This window comes from Paralichthys olivaceus, chromosome 24 (assembly GCF_024713975.1).
Source record: "Paralichthys olivaceus isolate ysfri-2021 chromosome 24, ASM2471397v2, whole genome shotgun sequence".
NCBI lineage: Eukaryota > Metazoa > Chordata > Actinopteri > Pleuronectiformes > Paralichthyidae > Paralichthys > Paralichthys olivaceus.
In genome coordinates, this window is record NC_091116.1 from 13,243,601 (window position 1) to 13,261,475 (window position 17,875).

The 17,875-nt window shown below is 48.5% G+C and overlaps 1 protein-coding gene across 11 annotated transcripts in view; it reads left to right on the plus strand.

Moving 5' to 3' along the window:
- The window catches only part of pou3f3b (POU class 3 homeobox 3b), a 205,290-nt gene that overhangs the window by 111,389 nt on the left and 76,026 nt on the right, over nt 1-17,875 (plus strand). For all 11 annotated transcript variants that reach the window (XR_011240552.1, XR_011240559.1, XR_011240551.1 and 8 more), the window contains one exon: nt 12,973-13,064. The gene's annotated coding sequence lies outside the window, so the exon portion shown is untranslated. The remainder of the gene's footprint in view (nt 1-12,972; nt 13,065-17,875) is intronic.

Genomic DNA, 17,875 nt, shown 5'->3' on the forward strand with positions numbered 1-17,875 from the left:
TCTGCCTAACATGGTAATAGAGTGTAGGTGCAAAGGCGTTGAAGGAGGTTGAGGTCAGGGCTCGTTGATTTGTTCCACACCAAACCTCATTAGAAAATCACTTCATTTTACCTCCTTCATCGTATCCTGGTCCTGGGCCAAAGACGGAAAACATATGTCGTCCATCACTTTCAAATCACTAATTGCTCTTTGTATAATTTCATATATTGTGGTGATGTGAGTGTGAAACACTTCATCAAAGCAAAAAACAAAACAAAACAAAAAAAAAAAAAAATCAATGCTGGCAAGAAAGTGCTGCAGCTAAAACAGTAGCCCACGTAATAAGATGCACCAGGCTCCTCAATTAGTGGAGCCGAACTCTGGGGAATATTTACAGTAATCAATGTACAATTCTCAAGTCATTTTTTTAAAATTAATTCTCTTCAGCAATTAGCTGGCTCACTGAAAAAACACCCACAGAAAAGACCTCTCTTTGTGACATTAAACTTATTGCTGCAGCGGCCTGTCTCATTACCCTTCTTGGCTGAAACAAACGAGGGTGTGTTTTGGGAGTGTTGGAAAAACACACACACACACACGCACACACACACACGTGCACTTGTGGCTGAAAAACAAGCAGTCTCTGGGAGTATATTCACTTAGCATGGATGGATTTCTGAGATAAAATGGGTCAAGCTCACGATTTTCGTTTTTCAGCTGCAGGGATCGAGCTGCCTTCCTCTCCTCCCACCATCCATATGGGGCTCATGCATATGCATGCTCTCTGGACAGGTACGCCAAAAAAGATTTTTTTATTTGAACGTGTGTTATCCTAGATCCACTGTTCTGCGGCGAAGACCGGTGGCTGCGACAAGCTGTCTTTTGACTCCTCTAAAGGGGTCATGTGGAAATGGATTCCGCCGCGGCAGAGGGAGACGTGCAGGCGTGGCGCAGGGAAACGCACACTATTCCGTAGATTGCGGAACAAATGGAATAGTTCATATCAGTCAGAGGAAAACAATAATCCAGGGCTGGATTTGTCATCGCCTGTAAATGATCGTGGCAATTACGCTCACATTGTGCGGCAAGCAAACAGAATTACTGTGAGATTTTCTCTGTGATTGGGGTGTCACCCCCCCCCCACCCATTATTGTTGTGCCTCCTGATTGATCCTCTCCCTCTCTCTCTAAATCACTCTCCTCTCCCTTTCACTGCCTGTCTTGTTTTATCTTTCCCTTTGTCTCAGCTCGCTCCCTCCTTCCACCTCTCTCTTTCTCTGCGGCTCGTTCTCCAGGCTAATGAATCTCAAACTTCAGGGAATAGTCCGGCCCCCGGTGAGACCTCCAGCCTGTTCAGGCCTTATTTCCCGCTCCCTGGTCGGCCGAGGGGAATACAGCTGTCCATCACTCTCTCCCGTGTCTCCGCTTACACTTTTACTACCTTTAAATTAGCCACTGTCACCGACCGACCGTGCCTCGGCGTCACGCGTCTCCAGATGTTACACGCTGCCTTTCTCCAACGCTGCCGCTGTAAATCTTTCCTCTCCAGACCGGGGAGGGCGGGCGAGAGAGCGGCCCGGTGGACGACCGCAGCTCGCCACTTCCCATCTGTTGGCTCAGGCTGCATTTGCACAAAACACTCGTTCTTTATGTTGTGGGTTTGAGCAACATGTCAGTTCGGTTGCACGGTTTGGGGGGGAGTTAATTTCACCGATGTCGGGAGCGTTTCTTTGTCCGACGTGTTCCGAGACTGGCAGCTCTAAAGAAGTTTTGAGCAGCAGAAGAAGCGACAGATGCTGCTCGTCTTCCTGCCACATCACACGTTTCCTCACGGATGTTGTTCGGTTGTAATGAAGTCAGTCTGCAGCGGTCGGCGGGGTAACAATAAGCACTTGTGACTGGCCGCGTAAACAGAAACAGAAAATTGGTAATTTTTTTGAAGAACATGCAGGCGGAAGATAAACCCACAGTTTGGAGTGTTTTCATAAGGTGATGAACCAACACGCTTCTCCAACTCTGCCGATGCAGAACTCCACTTGAAAAGATATTTGATGGTGTTGGCGGAGAGTTCGTTACGCTCACCCATTAGTGAGCAAACGGTCACATTGGTCAACGTGGTGTTTTGTTGGGAAGCAACGTCTCTGCTGATTTCACAGGTTTTTTTCTTCCGTCTGCTTTTGCACAAACTGCTGAACTTTCAATCTCTGCGCTGCCTTATTTCTGTGCCTGCCAAATCAAGTTAAACGAAGAACATGTACATGTGCACATTTCTTTTTCTTGCAGAGGATCTTTATCTCATCTCTGTGGCGCAGATAGCTCTGTGTTTGAGTGACCTGAGTGTTCTTCGGACACAAATCCACCTACTTGTGTTCTTGGTTGGAGGCCAGTTCAGAGGTTATCCCACGCCTCAGCACTATATTAGGAACCGCAGCTTTGCACAGTTGCATTGGGAGGTTTTGGCAATGATACATATGCTGCACCTCCTCCACAGCGGATAGCTCTGAGGGTCAACATATCACCACATGTTATAGCCATGCCGTCGGGGCTGGATTTCCAAACAGCTCGGCTGGGCAGTGCCCACTTGTTGCAGCTGTAGACTTCATTTTCGCTGCGAGCTCACAGAATTAGACACAAAAAAACATAGATGTGTAATCACTACAAGATGCACAGGGGTTTCTTCCAATTCTCTTCTCAGATACTTTTCAAATACTCTTCCAAAGACACAGAAAAGATAAATAAAACCAACTTCCTACTCATGTGTTATGTATCAGCGTTGTTTGACTTCCAAATGGAAATCGCTCGGTGAGATCTGATTAAAACACGGGCTGTTTATGGCCCAAGTGGAAACCATGTTCATCTGCTGACTAAATGTGAAGCAAGCCCGAAAATTTAAAACTGCAGCCTCATTAAATAACTTTCAATGTTTTTTAGACCTGGAATAAGTGGAACAGGCCTGTGTTTCCCTCTATCTCTTGTATCTTAACCTCTTTCCTTCTCCCTTCATCCTCTCTTCTCCTCCTCATGTCTGCATTTCCCTTCTCTCCCTCTCTGAATCTCCCTCCCTCCCTCGCGTCCATTCATCCAATTAACAATAGCCCTTCAGTTTTGTGTAATTCAGAACAGAACACGGCGGTCATGGATGTTATTAGAGGCGGCATCAATCAGTGTGGGGACAGTAAGGAGACAGCCCTAATGCTCCGTCACGTCGCTCCGCTCCTGTATTTTTTTTACGACCAGAGGCTTCTCCTGCACGGCTGGCATCACCCGGCCATCAAATAATAAAATAAATCAAAACATAAGAGTTTTGTCTATTTGCAATTTCCTTTTCGGTCTCCGAATATGAAACCAGATGTTTCCGGCGTCCTGAAGATGCTTTTCATCTCCCCTCTTCTCTTCCCTGTGTGTGTCTCTCTCTCTCTCTCTCTCTCTCTCTCTCTGTGTCTTTGCCGTCGCTCTCTGCCTCCCCTCTGTTTTCAAAATTAATGTAAGCCCAGGAAAAAAAAATAAAAAAATAAGAGAGGCTTATAAAAAGTGAAATGTCCTCTTTGCCCAGGGAAGTAGTCTGTTTTACATTGATAGAGAGGCACAGGCAGCCCCTGGCCATCTGAGGCTGAGCCTGTTTTTCCTCTGCGATATCCTGCCGCCACATCTCTGCCTCTCGAGTGCGCCTCCGAGTAAAGCGGGCGGGTCAAAGCAATAGCGCTCAGCCCTCCTTCTCCACCACCACCCCCCCCTCGTCCCCCCTCTTTCTCCAATCCTCTAATTGGAGGTGCTCAGGTTAAAGAATGTCCTGGTTATCGCAAAGCCAGCAGAGAAGCACAATTCAGCACTATAATTCCACCGATGAGTGACTTGCATTTTCAAATATTTAGCGTCCGTGTTTACACAGGCCGCGCATCATTATCTCATTCATGCACATTCAAACGTCGACACGAGTTTATACAGGAGAATTAATTCCGAGTCAACCCGAATGGGATTTTTAATAGATTCTGGATATACGTGCATGTGTGGGAATTCATCCCCGACTCTGAATCCCTGACATTGATAGTGTTTGTGTAATTCTCTGGCTGCAGTAAGTGTGGTCCCAGTCATCTCGCTCGTATGAGGAGCTTGTCTGTTTTATGCCTCTGGCCTCTGTTCGTTTTGACAAACCGTGCGTGCTTTTTGCCAGTCACTTCCAGGCAACCACAGCTACAATAAACACCAGCCATTTTTTTTTTTTTTTCCTCTATCCAGCTCGAGGCCCAGGCTTGATCCCGAGCAGAACCTTGGCCAGCTCACTTCCTCCGGGGGGCTTGAAAGAGGGGCCAAGCCCAAACAAACAGGAACTCCGACATATCGGGCAGCTCCCCTTGAGCCCTGCACCTGCATAGTGTTACACTGGACTTACCGGCTCCAGGTTCAGCCAGTCGGGGTTTATGTTTGTGAGATTGGAGCTGCTGAAATTTGCTGACAAGCAGTGAAGGAATGTCCCAGCCGAGATGATCTGTGGACCATCAGAGCAGGGATTCAGTCAGTGTTTGAGTTTTTAGATTCTTCAGGACATTGAGAAGATAATTAATAAGAGGAACTCTGGACGATCCTTTTATTGTTTGGTTACGGTTCTCTTCAAAGCCAACGTACGAACTGTGGCTCCTCATTTGTTCTTGTGAGTCTTGATATTCATGTTTACAGAAAGTAAAGAAATTCCTCTTCTCAAAAAAAACGTGCTGACAACTAACAGCGTTTTACTCCTACTGTTAAATACACAAGTCCAATTATGGTTGTCCTCGTTAACGTGACAGGATGTCAAACAAGCACTTCCTGTTAACTGCCTCTTGTCGTAATTGGCCTGGTCTCAGAGGAGGGTCCGGCCCTGCGCCGACGATGGTCACGCAGCGTCTGCTTCTCGTCTGCCTCCGCCCAACACAGCCTCGTTTTGTGGTTGTCGCAGATGAGACCTCTTCTGAATGTCAAACTTTATCCCAGAGAACATCATGAGGTACACAAGCAGGAAACGTGACTTTCAACTGCACAAATTACTCGAATTCTGTTTCTCAGCCCCGGTGTTAACTGTGAGTCAGACGTCCGAGCGCCGCCTCCTCTCCGGGGTTCTCGACCACGACCGAGAGCAGCGGCACTCTTAATAAAGCCCAAATGCAATCTCCCTCTAACCCCAATGAGATGGCGGGGCTCCTCAGCTCTTCCATAATGCACTATTCATGCTTTTTATTAATCTCTTTTTCCTCCAGCCATTTTTCAAATCACTCCTTTTGTTTACTCATGAATATTTTTCTGCCTTGTTGAGAGAGAGAGAGAGAGTCGGAACAACAGAGAAGGAAATGGAGGCAAAAAAGAGGAGAGGCCATCAGCGAGGTGTAGGAATGACCTGGTGGCGCTTCATTTGTGGGTAATTTGTGGCGGGGAAGCCTTGTATTTCATCATGGGATAATCTAACCTTCGAGGTGTTTTACAGACTGCCTCCGAGCCCGAAATAGGTCACTTAAGCAGGCTTAGCAGGCGAGGCCAGTCTGATATGAGCGCCCTGCACCCCAGGGACACCTAGCCACGGTAATTGGTGGTTATGGCCCGAGGTTTTTAAAGGCAATGAACAAAGTTAGCCGTATAATGTCACATTTAGGCCGACGACGTGTTCAGTCCCATGCCGGGAATGACATGGGCTCATTAACAAGTTCCTAATTACACAGAGAAGTCAAGTCTGTTGGAAATGTTCTGTATTAGTTGTCCTCGTGTTGTGGTAGATCTGCCGCAGCCTCCTCCGTGTTTTTGATACAAAGGGATGCTGATCATAATAGGCCGTCTATAAAAAGTACCCAGCATTAGGCTAATCTGTCACCCATTTCCATTTTTTCACATCCAAAGTGAGACGGAAAGAGTGAGGTTGTGTGTGCAGCGTGGAGGGGGAGGGGGGGGGTAATGAAAAGGGCCTGAATGACAGTGGGTTGACAGTGGGATTGGCTGGTAAATGACTGCGGAGTGGCTCGCCTGCGGAGAGGGGATGGAGGAGGCTCCCAGTAGGCCTGATTAATTCCACTCTCGGCGGCTGCCAGGGGAGAGCCGGGGTTAGCGGCTGCTGGAAGAGGAGCCTATTACCAGTCCGCCGCTGAAACTGATATAATCAGCTGCACAGCGACCCGGCCTTCCCGATGCAAACTTTTCCAGGGCTCGCTCCCCATTCGTTCCACGCGGGGACTTAAAACACGAGGGGGCCGAGGTGAGGGAGGGCGGCGGGTTTGGAAGAGGGGTACAAAGGATTTTCCTTTTGAGAGACGGTTAGAGGAGCTTTGTAAGAAATCCTCTCCGTCGCTCCGACTGCACTCTCCCTCTCCCTCACTGTTCCTCTGTATCTCTTCATCCCTATCTCTCTCCCTTCTCCCTCTCCTCTCTGGCTGATTTCCTGCGGCTTTGATAGCGACAGACCCTCCCGTGTGGCAGCAGCTTTAAGTCTGGTCAGATATGAATATGTCACAGCTCTTAATCCCAGACGCCTCTCTCGCGGCTTCACAAACGGAGCACGGCGCGTTTTATCTGATGCGGGCTCTACAATAAGAAGACCCCACCCCTCGGTACCATCCTCCTGAACCCTGCCCCCTCTGTTTTTTTTTTTTTTCTGGGCCTGACCCAGAATTTGAATCGAGGATAAGAAAACGCAACATTATCCAGGTGACATATGTTCATCCATGTTACACGTATGTCTGCAGTGAGAGCTGCTTCTTCAGAAATGACACACACCAGCGAGGATTATGGGATTACCAAATTAATGTCATGAGAAACTCTGTTCTGATTAAAGAAAGAAAAAGTGACTCTTAAGGATCAGTTCAAACGTATCAGACAACATCGCTCTTCTCTTGTCGCTCTCGTCAATTATAGCAACGGAGTCTCAGGTATTTTCTCCTTGACCGTTTTTTAAAGCGGCGCTCATAAAAAAAACCGTGTCACCTCGCTGTATTGGGGTCGCGGTGGCAGTCGGGACAAACATGGACAAAGAGGAAAAACCAACAGCATCTGCAGGTTCGATGCCGCAGGAGCCAGATTCTGCGGCCCCGACCTTTTAACCGTGTCTCCCGGCCTGCGGACGTGCTCCTGCAGCCACATGTCGTCCCCGCAGCACATTTTCATCTGTGGCCGTTACACATTCGTATTCATGTCCCAGATAGAGCGGGCCCTCTCCCTGCCTCCGTCTGAAGAATGTCAGCCCCCTCACCCCACCCCCCCCGCTCCATACATCCCACCCATCCTCGCCTCCCTCCGCGCTGATGAAGGTCGTGAATAATACATATCAAGCACTGTACTGAAGGCCGTAACCGAACTGTTAAAATATTGATCTTGGACAATCATAATAAAGAGAAATTACTGAAAACGATCCATCACCATGAGCCGAGTGTCTGCTCCCACTCCCGGCTTAACTTGCTCAATCCCCCCCCCCCCTGTGCAGCGCCACATTACGGCTCAATAATAATAAAGATGATATCAGCGCCGCAATTGCCGCTGTGTGCGCCGTGAAAGGTGTGTTGTCATGCAAATTAAGCGACAACAAATCCATAACACGACTAAATATATTTGGAGGATTACGTCCCGTCATCTGTGGAAAGAAATAAATACTTTCAATATTTGCCAGTGCTCGCTCGTCTCTGCTCTCCAGACTCCAAATGGTGCGTGACATTTGGTGTTGTGTGTGTGTGTGTGTGTGTGTGTGTGTGTGTGTGTGTGTGTGTTACATGCGTGTGCGTTACATGTGCCAGAGTAAAAGAAGTGTTTGTTTGTGTGTGTGTAGTACCAGGGACTTTTTTATTGTAGATGTAGAAACATGTGAGTGTGTGAGGAGGGATTTTTAACATGTGTGTTCCAAAGTATGATGATATTTGAGTGCTCGGTGTGCACACACACACACACACACTTGTATCTCTGAGGTGTATACACTGTGTGTGTGTGTTTTGCACAGGCACGTGTGGATCAAAGTGTGACAGTGCTTGTGTGTGTAGGTGTGTTTGCGTGGGATTCCTGTGTGTGTGAGGATATTTGTTAACGCACGAAGCAGCAAACTGGACGTCAGAGTCGTCCTGAAGCAGCTGTGACCAGACGACAACATGAGGCCGTGACATGTCACACATGCCGTTACCTAAAGGTGGTGGTACGAGGCCGCCTGCCCAACTAAGCGAGACGCTCCCGCACTTAATGAGTTTTTAAATATTAAAAGCAGCGCACATCGTCGTCACTATTGTGAGCTCTTAATTTACCAAGCAATTAGGTGCTGGGCCCTCATTTATCAGCGTGTGTTCATTTGCTGAAAACCTCGTCACTTTTTATTAATCGACGCCACAGAAACGGAGAGGTGAAATTAATGTGCGCCCAGCGGAGGTCACGCCAGCCGTGCTAGCTAAAGCTGAAAAGGGAGATAAATACGAAGTGTGCTTGGCTAGAGACGCAGCGGAGACGTGCGGAGGGCTGGCGTCTGCGCGGTGACGCCGGGGGACCGAGAGATGAGTTACAGCCGAGAGTCGCTGTTTTCTGTAACCATCTGTTTTTGCTGTTTTCTTCCAGCTCCAGCTTTTTTCATGCAGCAGGAAAATTAACCAAAAAACAATTATGGTTTTAACCTTCCTGCTTTGGTGCGTCCCTGCTTCATTTGTTTCTCCTCGATCACCCTGCAGAGATCCGTATCTCTGTTTATAGGGAAAGTGCGTTATTTGGAAGGAACAGCAACGTGCACCTCGAAGTGCATGTTGGGTATTTTGTTGACGGAGAGTCTCGTCTTGGTTTGACACCGTGCTCCATCCTGTACGGGTATCACAGTATTACCACAGGTTAGGTTAATGTTTTGCTAAAACAATGAGAACACGGTCGCTGCTAATAAAGGATGAGACACCTGCTCGCTTCCTGTTTAGCGTCCTAATGTTTCTACCCTGGGACGACTGTCCACCGTGATGTGCACAGGTGTTGTTTGCCTCCGCTGTCTGTCGGAGCGAGCAAACACACGTACTTCATGTACACAGAGTTTATTTTGACGATTGATACCAGTGGTGGAAAGTACCCGAGTACATTTACTCGATAACTGTTCTTTCCAGAAACTGGAAACAGATGTGAAACAGAAATTTGATATATCTCCTTCCTGGTGTCGCTGCATTTAACGCCTATACATTTAACACCTTTACATTTAACACCTTTAAATGTGACACCTTTAGATTAAACACGATAGATGAAGTCCTTCAAACAGCAGTAACCTGATTTTAATCATATAATGATGTCGTAAATAATACTTATATCACTCAGAGGGACTGAGCCAATACTTTTATTTTGATACTTTAACTACTTATTACGTAATACATGTACTTTAAGTCGCGCATTGTGTTTTTACGTTGATGTATTTGTACTTTTACCTCCACGTTAATCATAGTTGGGTTCCCCCTCATTTGGTTTGTCTCTTTGGAATCTTCTGTCAGATGAAGAAACTCAAATATAACTTTACAAGGTTGAAAGATAAACTTCAACTGACTTATATTTGATTAATTCCACATGATAGAAACACGTAGGTCCGTGTTTTTAACATGTTTCACCTGTAGCTGGATGATAAAGTCTGAATTCATGTCCATTCAGTCGTCCACCATCACTACAAACCCCAACACCCCCCCCCCCCGCCCTCCTTCATCCCAGCATGCCCCTGATCCCTGACCCCCCGGGGTGTTTGCTGCAGACTGTGATGGTGCCAGGTTGTTTCTGCCCCGGCCCGTCCCAGGCCCGGGCCCGGCACTGCGCTAATATGCTCCCATTCCTCATCTCGACAGTCTGTAAAGCACTGGGGCAAAATATTCTGTCTCCCTGAGCAGCTCCTAATAAATTGTCCTTTCATCGACGCGCAAGACAAATTTTGCCTTCTCTCCCTCTCTCCCTCCCTCTCACCCTCTTCCTCACTTCCACCATGCTCACTCCCAGCTCCTCTGCTCCCTGTGGTTCACTGAAACTGGCACACTCGCTCTGCCTCTCAGTAAACTGCGGGGATGCCAGGGGCGCAGCTCAGTTGGCCAGAGGCCTCTGCGAAAGGGGAGATGGAAGGAGGAGAGACGGGGAGAGAGAGGAGGAGGAGGAGGAGGAGGCAGGATTAACAAGGAAGAGGATGAAAAGACACGAAGAGAGAGGGATGTTATTGTGCACTATCCTCGACTCCTCTCCTCTCTTCCCCGTCTCTCCTCCCCACGCTGCCACAACACGCTGCCGCTTCCACTTTGTAATTGCGCAATTAGTGCCACAGCCTGGTTTTCATATATCACAAATGGCTAGCTACTGCTATTAAAGCAGCCTCAGCGCCGGGCTAGCGGGCATGGCTAGCTGAGGTGCATTAAGGGCAGCGTTTTGTAAAATGTGAGCCAATTTATCATGATCTGTTTTTCGCTCCCACCCACTGCTAAAACGCCCCTACTCCCTTGTCTTTGAGCCTGACCTTGTGCTGTGTGTGTGTGTGTGTGTGTGTTTGTGTGTCAGCGTGCGGAGGTTCAATTTGCTCATTGTTACTTGCTTGCATAATTTCAGGCGGCTGGCTCGGCACAGAGCCTCACACTGAGCCACTCACGCCCGCAGTAACGCACACAAACACACCTTCATGTGCACAAACGCACACACACACATACACACACACACCTCCGCAAAACATGCCGGCCACTGATTGCTTGCGCCGCCACTTTGCCTTCCTCTTTCTCTCATTCCACTTCTCCCTTTCTCGTTCTCTTTTCCTCTCAGAGCAAAAATCCACTCATTTATATGCCGAGGCTAAACGGCATTCATTTGTAAGATGGCAAGCGGTATAACATTGGTAATTCCTCCTCACCAATTTCCAGCGCACTTTCCCCTTTAGCTGTCATAAGCAGTGCATTAAGTGAGTGAGGCAAATCCGCTTCCCATTCTGCACCATCTCTCCCTCTCCCTTTTTCTTCCTGCCTGCCGTTCTCCATCACCCACTCGTCACCCTCCCTTCTCCATGGTTGCATGTAGCCGCTGTGAAGATTTACACCGCACGCCTATTTACTCAACCACCCCCTCTCTCTCCCTCCATTCCCCCTCTCTCTCTCTCTCTCTTTCTTTTTCTCGTTCCTTTCATTTTGCCGGGCGGTGGAAGCCGGAGATGACACCTGAGTTCATCAGAGCCCTGCCGGCTCTTCGCCCTGCAGAGCCGCCTCGAGCTCCACGCTGCACTGCAGATACCTGCCCTGCTCCGGCACCCACCCACCCCTCCTGCTGAGTCGCCCGTAGCCCAGGGAGAGGCTGAGCCGAGGGGGGTGGGGGGGGGGTGTAGGGATTTGAAGGTGGGGCCAGAAGGGAGCAGAACGTGTGAAGAGGTTGAGGGGGGCTGGAGGTGCAGAGGAAGTCTGATGATCACACGATCAGTTCTTCTTTAGAAATACAGTTGGTGAATACAAATCTGTTGCTCTAAATATTCCGAGGCAGGAGCCGGCTCCTCTCGGCTGCAGGGCTTGAGGCCTGGAAGTCGAGTGGAGCCGCTGGAGGCTGAAGCATGACTCTGCCTCTTGCTTCCTTTCTCTTCTCCAGTGTCCTAAAGCTTCTCTCTGTCCCTCGTCTTCTGCTTTCATCCTTCATCCTTGTTCTCTGAGCTCGTCCTGAACGCTCCTGGTCCCCCCCCCCCCCCCCCGGATTGAGGAACGAGTGCCGAGAACATGAGAAATCCTGCAACCTTGTCCGACACGTTGAGGCCAGATGAATAAATAACAGCTGTGTTGACAGCCTCTCCTTCACGTCCTCTAAAATCACCCAAACCATTTGAACGTCTCTGTTATCGCTGGTGAAGCAACACAATTGTGGTGTTGCTGACAGCCTAATTATCAGGTAGTTGGACTTTTTTGCAGGTAACAGCTTATAAAGTTGTCAAATTAACAAATTGCACCATGTTTTACGTGAGTTTTTCTCTATATGTGGAAAAGACAGGCGGAATTACCAGCTCATTCCAGACCGATCAAAAGCACAATGGCACAAAAACAGGTTTAAACGCGCTGACCGCCACTCAGCCCCTCAGCTACCATTTCTCCCACCTTGGCGTTAATGTGTTTGTTGCTACTTGTCAAACACCCACTTGATTTGAATTTTCCACAAGAGTCTTGGCACCGCCGCCTCGTCGCACCCGGCAACACGGACAAGAGAGCAATCATTGTTGTGTTGTTCCGAGTGCTACACCATGGTTGCTTACTTTTTTGGAGGACTTGGCACGGGTCCCTTTTTTTTTTGAATTCGTCTCGCCCCCCATTTTGATAAGTGGCAGTCTACCAGGGTCAACGCAGGGCGGTGGACGCAACCATTTTACCCTCATACGGGAGGGGGGGGGGGGGGGGGGGGGGTTCAGAGCGAGCAGACACATCAGGGAAGTGACTTCATCTGTTGCAGCTCACAAAACATGACGGGAAATATTAAAATGATGTTCCAGCACCATTTTTCTCTTTCTTATAACTGGTCCCGGACTTTCCGTGTCGGCTGACGCTGATCACCAATCTGATGCCAGAGCGTTTGGAATAAATAACAACTTATCTGACGTGTTTAACATCCTTCTAACGCTGCATTGAAGTGATGATCTCTGGGTTTTTTTTGGCCTGGCTCAGGTTGAACCCTTTGAAAAACACTTTAAATGCTGTGTGACCTTTTCCTCCTCATTCATCCTTCGTGTGATGCTTCATCAAAAGATTTCTGAGATTTAAATTCCAGTTTTATCTTGTTGAAACTAATGGAGTTTAAATGAATGGATCCATACGTAGATCAACATGCACGAGTGTAGAGTACGCAGGGGCAGACGCTCCGCTGACTCCACACACGCTAGTGATAGATGCTGTCTCATGCGTGCTCACAAAAAGCAGCGACAGCACCTTACATACCTGGATGTAAGGTAATTAATGGCTGTGGTATTTAGGAGTGAACAAGCAGACAGATATGACAGAGACAGGGACGATTAGTTTGGTTGTTTAAGCTACATTAACTCACCACAGCTTAAATCTTCCCACAGGGAAGCAGCGGCGGGAACCCCCGCTCAGCGACTGTGGAAGAAACCGTCGCAGGAGAGACGGAGAAACGCACCAGGAGACGGCTGTTTTGCGGGTGAGGTATAATTGGGAATACATTTCAATTAACTGCCGTGCCACTTGCTAAGGTTTTCCTTGCATTCCTTCTGAGGTTTGTGGTTGTGAATCAGTTTGTGAGTCTGTTTGTTTAACACCTTGTATCTACATATAAAAACAAGCATTCCAATTAAGAGCTGCGGCTTCATTAGAGGCTTTTAACGCAAGAACTCCTAATCCATTGACGTGATTAGCCACTGATGCTAAGTGCTGCGGTGCGTTTTATCTGAGCTGGTAGAGTCAATAAGAAGGTTTCTTAAAAACATGTGAAGGGAAACTGAGTTTTTTTTAATATTTAAAGGTTGGAAGCGTCTTTATCTCAATGTCTGTGAAATAATTCCGTCCTCCGACGACATCACTGATTAAAAGCTCCTTGGATAAAACCAAACATGACCTTGAAAGTATCTGAAAACCTGAAGTGAACGTGTGTGAGTCCATGTAACAGGCTGACTGGAGCAGAGAGACACAATTACGGATAAAGTCGGTCCCAGCATGGAAGTGTCTGGTGTTTAGCAGGAGGCTGGTCCGAGTCTGACCTCTGCTCTCCTGGAGGAAATGAACGAGAGCGGAATAACGATGCGGTGTCAGCGGCCGGGGTCAGGGTGAGAGCAGCGCGACGCTCATGTGACCCACCGGCGTCTGGAAACGTTCACTTACACAGAGATCACGTGAAACGTTTGTTTGTCGGCAGGATTACGCAAAATCTGCGGGAATCTCGGCCGATTGTAGTCACGTGACCTTGGAGCGTTCCTGCAAGAGTCTCCGAAAAGAAAGGAATGTAGGGAAATGTAGTTCAGAGCCTCTCCCTCCCCCCCCCCCCCTCTCGTCTCTGGGATGGTTTTCCAGATGGATGATGATGGATGAGGTGTTTTTTTATTTACTCTGCCGTCAGTGCTGCGTCTTTACGTTCTGTCAGGATTAATGGGAATGAACGACGTCGGTGTGTGTGGGATTTCTCACAGGTCTCACAAGGTGATGCAGGCGAGTCAGTTTGTTTGTGAGTAGTTTGTCGGCGTGTTTTTTTTTTTTTTTTTCCCCCGCAGCCGCCGCGCTCTTGTGCGGCAATAATGCCTACGTGTTGGGGCTTGTTTGCCAAAGATCAGAGGCAGGCGCCCCGGGTGTGTGAAGTGTTCCCATCATGCATCGCTCCATGCCTGGGCAGCCCACACCCACTCATCATCCCCACATTAGCGTTCATCTCTCTCCCGCTATCTCTCTCATGCACACACACACACACACACACACACACTCTTTTCTTCTTTCTCATTCTGTCTGTGTTTCTCTCTCCCGCTCTGTGATCTCTCAGTTTATGTTTGACCTTTTTGCCGTTCTGCACCGGCTAATGATGGTACAGGGATAGCAGGTGTGCTGCATTAGCTGACTTCTGCCGTGGCGGAACAAATTAGAGGTCCACCGACACCGAGGGCCAACCTTTCACCGCCAGCGCTCCCGTTAGTGGGCCGCGAAAACAAACACACCCACAGTTGCCCACACGCTCTCTCACACAACCCGGGCGGATATGCAAACATGCGAGACGGCGGCGGCCGCGCATCCACGCGCTCTCTGGGATGTCAGGTGTGTGCAATTTGAGTGAAATGACACAACCCAGCCACATAATCTTCCCACCTGGAAAAATGGGGAAAGGAGGACAGTGGAGAACGTGGAGGCGAGATATATAATCATGCTTTGTGTGAACAGCTCGTCCAGGTTTACAAATACTATACTCAGCTGATTCTGCATAACGAGTCGACGGTGTTGCTTTGATATTTGTTTTGCTCCTGCCGGGCTGTGCCGTGTGTTGAATCTGAGCAGAGGAAGAGATAAAGACATAAGGGTAGATACACAGAGGAGAGCCACAGAGATTACTGCCTCTCACATGCAAACATCCTTCCTGATATTATAACACGAGGAACGTCGCCTCGTCTCCCACTTCCTCCCAACTAGCCTCTCCAGTCCGACTTTGTAGAGTCAAATCCGAGCAGGCCTCCCTCGGAAGAAATCAAAGGGGAGTATCGGAATGATTTGGACCCCCCGCCGCTGCCGAGGATTTGTAGGTTTGCATAAATGCAGAAGCTGCGTCACACGTGTGTGGTGGTGGTTGTTGTTTGGGCAAAGAGAGGAACGTGTTGATTCTGGTATCATCGGTAAACACAGAAAGATTTTGGAAGAATGTGATTAACACCCTCACTCTGTCGTGTCCGATCAGATCTGCAGTGAAATCAAAGCTGCATCACACGTCACAGAGACAGAACTGATGCTGCTAACTCCTGCAAACCCACAGTCACAGTGTGGTCATTATTTTGATGAACACATAAAAGATCCAGGTCCGAACCCAGACGCCGTCCGACCTGGACCTGCAACCAACCTGAGAACTTCAATAAGACGTAGTTCCACGCGGTTAATTCATATTTAAACAGATGCTGTGAAGTCAGAGGTGTGTGTGAGAGAGAGGGAGCAGCTCTGGAGTTTATGTGAAGACCCGTGCTGATGGATGTGTGTTGATATTGAGTGATCACACGTGTACGTTCCTGCAGAGGTGGAGGTCAGACTTCTGCACCTGATTCATGACAGCGTGTGTTTGGGTTTAATCCTTTAATCAAAATGTATTTTTAAGGCGTCTGTTGTTGTGTTCTCTCTTCCTTACGTTCAGCCCACGACAAAGTTTCCACCAGCAAACCTGTTTATGTTTAACGATGACTTGTAATGGCCGAGGGACGGCCCGCAGCCCAGAGATTGTACAATCAAGTGAGATGTTAACATCAATTGTAGCCTTCACGCACAAGCTGCCCTGAGAGACGGGTGAAAAACAGGGGCGAGGAAAATTAAAGGCGCACTTGATGGGAGGGAAATTGGCCCCTTTGCTCGCGGTGTCGCAACCGATTCACCTCGGCAAATGAGCACCTTTGGCTGAGGGCGAAAAAGAGAGACCCTTAAAAAAAACCGCTGCAAATCTTTTTTCTTATTTCCTTCACTGTCAGCCGCGGCCAGAGTGCCATTCTGTTGTCTGTCATCGGGCGGCCTCTATTACTGTCATTACGGCAATCGGCTCCGCTGGTTAATGTGTTTGTCTATGTACACAAGTCCGTGGCAGCCCGTGGGTGAATGACACCCAATCTACATGGAGCGGGATTGGCCGTGGTTCGGAGGGAAATGGGAACCTGCCGTCTTCTTCTTAATCAGACATCTGTGATTGATCCGCCCCTCACACAAACACACACTTTCCCTGAGTGACACGCGACCGAGCACCTCTCTGACCTCACACTCCTCCCGTAGCGGCTGTAAAGATGCGTTCAGGCGTCATGCAGAGTGTCAGGGGTGTAGCGGAAAGCTTGAGGGGGGCCGACTGTAAATAAAGATGGAAGGCGAAGCATCTCGAATATGGATATTCGCGCTGGTGACGTTTTTTTTTAGAAGTGGTTTCGCTGCTCGTCTTCTGCTTCCCATCGCAACTGGGATGTGGTGCAGTTGAGCCGTGCACGCTTCCGGACATTGTTTGCAATTAAGGCACGGAGAAGCCGTCCGCCCTTCCTCCTCTTCCTCAGCGGGTTGATGCAGGGCAGACGTAACACACTGCCCACACTGTGAGAGGAGCAGTGTGTTTTCTGAGGGAATCAAGTCCCACAGGAGTCAAAGGTTTTCCAGGCAGACAAATGGGCTTTCCACAGATTTGTGTGTGTGTGTTTGTGTGTGTGTGTGTGTGTGTGTGTGTGTGTGTGTGTGTGTGTGTGTGTGTGTGTTGGGGATATTTTTCATCCACGCAGGCCTCAGGAAGCATGTGGTCTGGCCCGGGGATCAGCAGCGCCGCTTCGGAGACACCTCTATGGGAGCAGTGTTTAGCCACTGGAACAAATCTCACACGCAAACACACACTCGGCCTCAGTTACCAACTCACATTCACACACGTGCATACACTAATGGACATATATGCATACGCACACGTACACATACAGCCCCGCCGCAAAACCTGTATCGCATCGCAGAGCCTCAAATCTCGTCTGAATCCCTCCAGAGGACAGAACTTGATCCGGGCAGAGGTTAGAATGTGGTTCCCGCCGGCGGAAGGCGTCACAGACCAGAAGAAGAGATTCCCGCCGTCACACGACCAAACAAACATCTAATCGCTGCTGAAGTAAACATTTGACGAGCGTGAAGAGAACACACGCTGCTGTTAATTCTGTGGTTCCTCTCAAAGCTTCACTCCAGCCACTTCAGACGTTCTAATAATTGATAACGATCTTGGACGACATCCAGAGCGATCGCTCGGAGTAGAAGAGCGCGTTGCCTCTCTGCCGCTCCACCACTGTTCACGGGCGCATTTCAGTCCAGCAGAGGCCAACAGATGCTCCCAAATAAATTAGTTCCACACTTACTTTGGCAAGGATCGTGTGGAGTGACACGGCTGCCAAGTAAAACACACGGATTCCAAGAAATGTTTGAGGGTGTAGGTGCTCTGAGCGCGTGCAGGCTGGCCTCGCTCTCGTGGCTGCAACGGCCGCTTCGGACGGAAGCTGCAGGTTGAAACTTAAGCTCCACGGTTTTTCTTAAAACATTAATCAGGTGTTAAATTAAGTTTAACTCTGCTGGAACAACCAGTCAGTTGTTATTCAACAGTTTAAATAAGTCATTCATCACTTTTCGATGAACATTTTAACTGTTTTATGACCCTAATAATGTGATTTACTACTTGATGAGTGATAAATAAATTAGTTTATTCGATATTTTTGGTGGTTGAGACTCAAATTAAAGAAAAACTTTAGACTTAATCCTCCACGGTTCAGTGACTTTAAGGTC